Source organism: Bombyx mori, chromosome 26 (genome assembly GCF_030269925.1).
Source record: "Bombyx mori chromosome 26, ASM3026992v2".
NCBI classification, from domain to species: Eukaryota; Metazoa; Arthropoda; class Insecta; order Lepidoptera; family Bombycidae; genus Bombyx; species Bombyx mori.
In genome coordinates, this window is record NC_085132.1 from 3,899,880 (window position 1) to 3,909,255 (window position 9,376).

Consider the following 9,376-nt stretch of genomic DNA (forward strand, 5'->3'; position numbering starts at 1 on the left):
ACGTAAATCGAAAAGGATAATCAAAGTAAGATTTTTTCTATTGCTTAGATTGGTGGAGGAGCTCTCGGCTAGTCTTGTTTTAAGCCGCCACCGACCTTAAGTTGAAGCTTGACCCTCAGACACAGCCCATTGAGTTTCTCGCCGGATTTTCTGAGTGAGTCGCGTTTCCGATCCGGTGGTAGATTCTGTGAAGCACGGCTCTTGCTAGGGTTCGTGTTAGTAACGTCGTCAGGTTTGAGCTTCGGGAGCTCACCTACTAGTTAAGGCTACGCTGATATAGTCTTTCAAGGCTCTCAGCTTAGGAAGGAAAAAAAAATTAGCTTGAGCTTTAAGTGTCAGTTTTACAGTACAACGGTTACCTCGCCTTTCAAACCGAAACGTACTATTGCTTCACAACAGAAATAGGTAGGGTGTTCGTACTTACCTGTACTCAAACAATAACCTACCACCAATAAACCAACTTCATTTAATGTAACTTCAAATTTTTAAGCAATTCCATTACCGAGGCACAAAACACTATATTTATACACTGCACCCTTCAATTTGGTTCACTTCACTCGTCTCAGAGAAGACTTCATGCTTCTCGTGCTAGACAATGGTGCCAACCATTTTATAAGATTTGACAATATTCAAACAATCGCTACAACAAAACAAAGTAACGTATGGTACTCGTACCGTTGAAATAAAAAAAAAAACACCGTAACTTTAATAAAGAAGATTATTGGAGCTTAACTTACATTTACTTAGTATTATTTTATGATGATAATGAAAAACCTAGTCCAACAAACTGCCAGACCTCAGGATACTGTTAGTTCATTCTGTGTGAAATGAATCGTAAACGTCTAGCAATATTTTTTATAGAAAAATAGACTTTATAGAAATAGGCTTTAGTCGTTCGTGACTACGAAAACTTTTTTGGGATGCAGTTCTTTTTTTTATTTAGTTTTATTGCCTTTGTAGGCAGACGAGCATACGGCCCACCTGATGGTGAGTGGTTACCGTCGCCCATGGACTTCCGCAATGCCAAGGGCAGAGCCAAGCCGCTGCCTACCGGCCTTATAGGACGATGCAGAGGGGTACCCTAACCGGGAAAAAACGTCCGTAACGTAAGATTTTTATTAGTAATGCATTCACGTCATCTCGGATCCTCCCGATCCACTAACGGTGCTTTTAGGTACTTCAAGCACCGGTCACCGTTCTCGTCGAACCCGTCGCTTGCGACGAAGGGCTCGACGAGTAAATTAACTCCCAGACACAGCCCACTGAGTTTCTCGCCGGATCTTCTCAGTGGGTCGCGTTTCCGATCCGGTGGTAGATTCTGCGAAGCACGACTCTTGCTAGGGTTCGTGTTAGCAACATCGTCAGGTTTGAGCCCCGTGAGCTCACCTACTAAAGTTAGGGTTACGCTGAAATAGCCGCTAGAGCTATCAGCTTAGGTAGGAAAAAAAAAAAAAAAAAAAAAAAAGTAATGCACACAGTGTACGACTTAACTTTGTAATAACGTACAAAAAATATCATATTTTTTTATCATTCATTGACCACGATCTCAGAGTGTTCGTTTGCGCAATACACTAACTCTTGTGCAAACAACCGTGAATGAAGTGTACCACAATAAGTTCGCAGGTTATCGATTGACCGTGGGTTGTTGCGAATCCTCCAGTTTTATTTTCTTTAAACCTCGAATAGAACTTAAAATTCATATTTTTATAATAAGGAACTTAGTTCCTATCCGGTGTCCCACGATATCACACATCTTTTTTTAATTACATCATAATTTTAATTTTTATTAAATTATAAAAAGTATCATTGTTTTCACCAAAATGTTTAAATAAATAACAAACAATTGACTATTCTTACTTATTTAATATTGGAAGTACACTCTAAATAATTAAGGTAACCTCTTACCCATTATTTGCTCAATCATCCCCTTAAACCAAACAATCACTCTGCAGTTAACTTATAAACTTCATAACGAAGGGAGGAAAAGATTAATTACATAAATTATATTTGCACAATACCAAGTAAAAGAACAATATATTTGTACTAATATTAATAACGAATTGATTCCGCAATCAGCGGCCATGTTTATTTAGCTGTCAAATTTTGGCGGTAAGCGCACGCGCGGCACGTGCTGTCATGTAACGTTTTAATCGAATAGACTACGACTCCGAGGCTGAACGCCAAGGGGTAAGTTGTATAATAGTTCTCATGATCAGATCGAAATAAATCTTTATTAAAAATAAGTTACGTGAACAGATTCTCACGAATTTTTTTTAAGCTTATAGGGATCGAGGACTTCACATCTGAGGCCTAAGGCCTGAGTAATAGTTGAAAACAATGGGCAACATAATCATTAAAGAGAGAATTTCAATACGCCATTATAGCATTTTTACTGGTGGTAGGACCTCTTGTGAGTCCGCGCGGATGGGTACCATCACCCTGCCTATTTCTGCCGTGAAGCAGTAATGCGTTTCGGTTTGAAGGGTAGGGCAGCCGTTGTAAATACTTGAGACCTTAGAACTTATATCTCAAAGTGGGTGGCGTATTTACGTTGTAGATGTCTATGGGCTCCGGTAACCACTTAACACCAGGTGGGTTGTGAGCTCGTCCACCCATATAAGAAATAAAAAAAAATAAAAAACTTATCTGAAAAGTAATAGTCTGAAAAGTAGAAATAAATATATGATAATTAATTATATTCGTCACTATCACACAAAAGCGAACAAAAATCATATTTTGACCGCAAAAATCCGCTTTCGCGCTAATCAAAAACAAGGTTTGGTTGTAACAAAATACGAACGTAACTATCGAATTCGTAATTATTATAAGAGTATCGCAAACACGGGACATCAAAATCACAATTTCATAACAGATTATCATCATGGCAACGTGGTGTGCCTAGAGGGGGGGGGGACGAAAGTATCAAATCGCTATTTGACGTGAGATTGCGTCGACAGATAACTCTGTAGGATAACGATCCCCCTTGTTTATTTGATTAGGTCGGTTTTTTGTCATCTCCCCTCACTGAAGATCGGTGTTTTGTGTGTACCGTTGCGGTTTTAATGTTATAGTTATCGATAATCGTAATGGGCATATCGATTTTGTTTTAGGAGTTTTGCGACATTATCTGAGGAAAGTGATCGATTTTTAAATCTCGTTCTTTAAGTGAGTGCTTAAACACCACGCAGCTTACTTTGAACATTGAGTTATCACGAACAAGCCATAGATTTACCATAGCGTTTCATCGTCCTAATATTTATTTATATATTGTGATTTTTACGGTTTCAGATCTCAGCTTTAAATCAGATGGAACCTTGAATTGAGTTGACTTGAATTATCAAAAGCAATTAATATAGCAATTTTATGTTCACCAACAAAATAATATAATATAATCAAAAAAGTTATACATAAATCACGAATACTAGACTAGTTTAGACGAATTTGACCGAATTATATGATAATTATAACCTAACCTAACTTTTTCTTTGATCTGTTTATTTGAAATAACTTTCAGAGAAAAAGGTTTCATTCTGCCATCAAGATAAGATCGAATCTTTTGGATCTGATGTCGAGAATTGTCTGGGCAGTTTCTATCAACAAATTCTCGAAGGCACATCGATTTAAAAAAAAAATAGTATTGATTTTTTTATGTTTAGATCTGGCACACTATCTACAAAACTATTCCTGTATCACGCAATATTTGTACTTACACTATTATAAAACAATTAAAACAAATTATCCCGACAACTTGACAGCTAATTAAAACGCTTCAAGCCTAAACTCATTGGTCGCCATTAAAATTCTTGTTCGAATTTCGAACGATCATTGTTCGCGCCCTAATCACGTTTTGTTTCGCGCTCTGCACTTGAGCGATAACTTTGACGTTCCTTTAAACATAATGGAATAAAGAAACAGTAAACTGGCCACCCTCTGTAGGGGAATAGGTCGTAGCTTTTAATAAAATAGGGTCTAATAGTTTTGATACTTGAAATATTAACCGCTATCACTGATTGTTCAAAATAACCTCTTTTTGTTTCTAAGGAAGGACAAAGCTAATTAGAGGATAAAAAGTGTAAGTCTTATGGACTTAATTGTGCAAACGCTCGATATACATGTAATGTCGATTAGGTTGGATTTGGTTTTAAGATTTACATATATAGTATTGATCTCCAAACTAAGTAATAAACCAATTGGTATAGATAGACAAAATTAAATGACTATACTACTCTTGTGTTTAGTGGTCACTGAAAGTCCGCAACAAGATGAATTCCATTCTCTATGTGAATGTCTTCGAAGTTTCAATTAAATATTAAAAGTTTTACATTTAACAAACTAACCCGACTCCCTGCGAATCACAAACACGAGAAAAACTAGATGGAACCTAGACTCAAAATACAAACACTTCGGAGGAAAGAACTATTAGCCTTTTCAAGTTAAAAAAAAAGATATTGCTTTTTTTATATTTACAAGTCGTCATCATTCGTCATTATCAAGTATCAAACTAAAAAAGTCGCACTACACAGTATAGCCCGTAGGTAGGCACCATTCAGAACGAATCACCGTACAAAATGATATTATTTGTAACGTAATCCGCGAACAACTAACGCGCGAGATTGATATTACGCTGGGGTGATATTGACATTAATTTATATGGATACGGTTTAAAAATGTATAATGGTCGGGTGGCTGTTGCTAATAAAGACCCATGGGGCGCCATTTTGCAGACGTTCGGATTTTCGCGCGTTAGAAATTATAGCAGTTTTGAAATTAGAACTGACCTTGCTATTTCGTTATAGTTTAAAATAAAAATAATGTAACATAATAATGTCTGTTTAAATTTTGAATATTGCATTGATTATAAGTATGAATTCTAAATTTGACATTCACGTATAAAATAATTAATCTATTTGTATGTTTAAAAGAGTAATGTAATCATTAAATTATCTATATTTATATTTAGAAAAATACGTATTATTTTTTTGATCAGTAAATACACCGCGTTAGAATTCGTTCCTTATTTAATATATATATCTAGAATATAGGATAAAGATAGCGGTAAGACCGACCAATGTACTTCTTATTTTTTGAATCCTTTTTGATTCTAGATTGACGTAAAATAAAGCAGAGACTAGATAGAGTAGAGACTCAACTCTACTAATTGCATTACCAATATAAAACAAAAAACCATATTGTGTTGGTATTTATTTTAGTCTTATTAGTTAGTTAAATAATTTTATTTTAAATCTGATCTCAGACAATTCTAGTTTGGAGCAAATGATAGACAATACCTAATGATTTTTACACGGTGAAAAAAAATCCCTAAACGAAAATATCTGAATATCTAAACTACGTAAAATTAATTGATATTTTAATGTAGGTGGTCGATTCTTAGGGGGAGGGTGATGGGAAGATGTGCTCCGCACTAAACGCTTCACTTTCCCCCCTTTGCCTTGTCATGAGTTCTGTCTCATGCGAGGTTTGGACGTTGGTTGTTGAGCGACAGGAGGTTTTAGTCAGTTCGACTCTGACATACCCCGCCCAGTATCCCCAGAAAAAGGGAGGTGGTCGATTCTTAAATCTTGTACATATTATGATTCAATTGATCATGCATCACACCGTGGTCATAAAACAATATTAGTTTATTGTATGCGGATTCACTTCTAACATTCATACGATTTTTTAATTTTTAACCTAAATATGTTAAATCCGGTCTGAAATATTAACATCTTAAGTTTTTTTTTTTGTTTAGGTGGATGGACGAGCTAACGACGGTCTACCTGGTGTTAAATGGTGCTTAGTGGCATCAACAATATAAATGCCGCCGCCTTGAGATATAAGTTGTAAGTCTAAGCGGGAATGGGCTCTAACCCACATGGCCAGTATCTGCCTTACGGTAGACTAAGAAATACTTCTTTCTCGTGCGTCGATGATAACAACAATTTGATTTAGTAAAGGAAGAATATGAAAATAAATCGAAGATGTTCCATTTAAATGGAATGCTCACTGAACTGGTTTAGCCCACTGAGTTTCTCGCCGGATCTTCTCAGTGGGTCGCGGTTCCGATCCAGTGGTAGATTCTGCGAAGCACTACTCTTGCTAGGGCTAGTGTTAGCAAATTCTCTCAGGTTAAGCCCGTAAGCTCACCTAGCCATCCGGACGTAGTTGGAATAGCTCTTTTGGTTACCAGGGTAAAAAAAAGTTTCTGCTCTATTAGACTAATTTGGTTTTCTTTTGATTAAAATATTGCAAATGCTTAAAAGTAACAGTTACTCGAGTCCCAAAAAAAAAAATTGTAAACATTAGTCATGATTAGTGAAAATTTCAACATCATTCTCCACATTTAGCAGAACGTTAAACGGGTGCTACCTCCAACATAAGGGAGCATAAATCAATTGTCAATTTCACAAAAGAATCCTAATTTAAATTTAATAAAAAGCGATTATGCAAATAAGCTGATTCACGTGTCCGTATACGAATCAATGTTAAACAAACTGTTAAATAGCGTGTAAAACTTACAGTCGTGTCGCGCGAACGGACAAACAAAAATAATTTTATAATGCGACTCCGAGCTGTGTCATTACATTGAAAATCAACTGCGTGTGTAATTCGAACAAACGATTCGAAAAGTTAATGTACCTAATTTGAATTCGCGGTTTTGACGTCTTTATTCAAATATTTGACACATGTCAATTCTGACATGCGTCAGTGGATGCGTTAATTTTGGATTGCGTTCGCAAATATTAAGTAGATACGTATGTATGTCCAGCTTAAATCTTAATTCTTCATTGAATTATACTTTAATTTTCCTTCAAGACATCACTTTCTCTTACTATTTACTACCTTATAATAGTTGGCACACTTGACTGAAGAATTATTTAAAGTTTCGTTTTTTTTCTCTCTGACTTCTCACAAATTGCCTAAGAATTATTAAAAAAAAACCTATTGCTTAGATGAGCTCGCGGCTCACCTTGTGCTCAGTGGTTACGGAAGCCTTTACGTCACATTGATACACGGCCGAAGTCTCAATTGTATAACAGCGATGCCGCACTTCTAGCCGGGAGAAGTCTACTTCGCAGCATAATAAGCCAGGAGGCCTCACTGCAAGTAATAATACTAATTCGTATATATATATTTTAACGTAAAACGTATTACCATTAGATAATTGCGGGACTCGTGAACAGTCTGAGGGCTCGTTAACAAGATCCGTGCGATAAAAGACCCTATTATCTGAAGCGACAGTAGCGAGCGCTCCCGAAGGGCCTCCATTATACTGTAGTTGATTTATCGTCACTTTGGGAACGTAGGTGTCGTGTTTTAGTCGCTTACGTCCTTATCAAAATTAGCTAACTTGTATTGGATGAAAAAAATATAATTATAATGTCTTAGTGGTTTTTTTCTTCCTACCTATGCTGATAGCCTTAGAGGCTATTTCAGCTTCTCCTTAACGTGCAGGTGAGCTCACGGGACGCAAACCTGACGACGTTGCTAACACGAACCCTAGCAAGAGTCGTGCTTCGCAGAATCTACCACTGGATCGGAAACGCGACCCACTGAGAAGATCCGGCGAGAATTTAATTTTAAATAATATTAATTAAAAATGGGTATATTAAACAGAAAGTTGCGTAATACTAACATTCAGAATTAAGCATGCAGATTTTAATCAAAGAACGCCGAACCAACCATGAGATCTTTGGAGGAACTTAAGAGATCTTCACAAACATCATAATACGAACTTACTTTAAGAGATCGATTAACTATTTATGCATAAAGCTCTATAGCTTCGCAATAAGTCTATTCGTTGAGTTTTTCATACCGCTATTAGTATTTCGCCATAATCGAAGAAAATAAAACATCTATTTCTAATCTATTTAATTCGATTCCCTGAATTCCATTTTATGACCAGCGTCAGTACGGCACGAGTTTGGCCAAATTACTTGAACAAATAAATATATGCATGATATTTTTACATGAGGCGATTTTTTTGTTGCTTAAATGGATAGACAAGCTCACGGCCTAGCTAGTGTTAAGCGGTTACCGTAGACATTAACAACGTAAACGCCGCCGCCTTAAAACATGAGTTCTAAGTACTTTTTTTATTTATTTTTTACTAGTGACCCGCCCTCGCTTCGCTTCGGAAACTGTAATTTATTATTAATTTCTCCACTATCTAATGGATGTTATTATACATATAAACCTTCCTCTTTAATCACTCTATCTATTAAAAAAAACCGCATCAAAACCCGTTGCGTAGTTTTAAAGATTTAAGCATACATAGGGACAGATATAGGGACAGAGAAAGCGACTTTGTTTTATACTATGTAGTGATGATTGAAGTATTACTGGTGGCCCGGAGTCCTTTCCAGTTTCACCAGGACAGGTGAGCAAAGGCTCAGCCAGGAGAGGTGGGATTTGCGTTTTACAGTACTGCGAGTGCCCCGCTCTTCAAGCCGAAACGCATCACTGCTTTATGGTAAACTTAGATAGAACGGTGTTACCTACCCATGCAGGCTCACAGGACGCCCTACCACCAGAACATTTACTCGGTTGTCCGTATTAGGTAGGTATGTAATTTACAAAAGAAAGGAAAACAAACAAATCCATCGTCTTGCTTGGCCGGCACGTGTCCATGCAATTTTCCCCCTTAGTGAACACCCCCATTAGGATTCCCTTAGGATTAGCGGAATCAATGAGGTGGTCGCGGCCGGTTGGCTGTTGTCATTCCCTAGCTACGAGTGCGTCACTCCTGTGAGTGACTGAGCATTAGATGAAAAAACAAAACACTAATAACAAACTAACCAATCAGGGCAACCGTTGTAACTATACTGAGACCTTAGAACTCATATCTCAAGGTGAAGTTTTATTGCTAGACAACGTAAATGCGGCACCCACCTTGAGATAAAGTTCTAAGGTCTCAGTATAGTTACAACGGCTGCCCCACTCTTCAAACCAAAACGCATTACTGCTTCACGGCAGAAATAGGCGAGGTGATGGTACCTACCCGCGCGGACTCACAAAAGGTCCTGCCACCTTAATTCAATAATTAAATAATAAATATAATATAATAAATAAAATAATTAAATTAATATTGTCAGATAGGTAGACAAAAATACATCAAATAGCGTCGAATACAGATTGTTTACCGCGAATATGGTCGTATCGGACAATGCAACAGGGACCTACACATTGATTTATTGCAGGGCCCACCTGTTAACGCTGATTGTAAGGGCCACAAATAATTACAACGATATAATTCTCTTAATATAGAACTGAATTTCGTCTTATCACGTATAGGAGTAAAATACTTTGTTTTGAATTTGTTGATACTTTATCAGAATGGGAATTCCCCTAGTTCACTTTTTTTTTTTAAATTATTGTT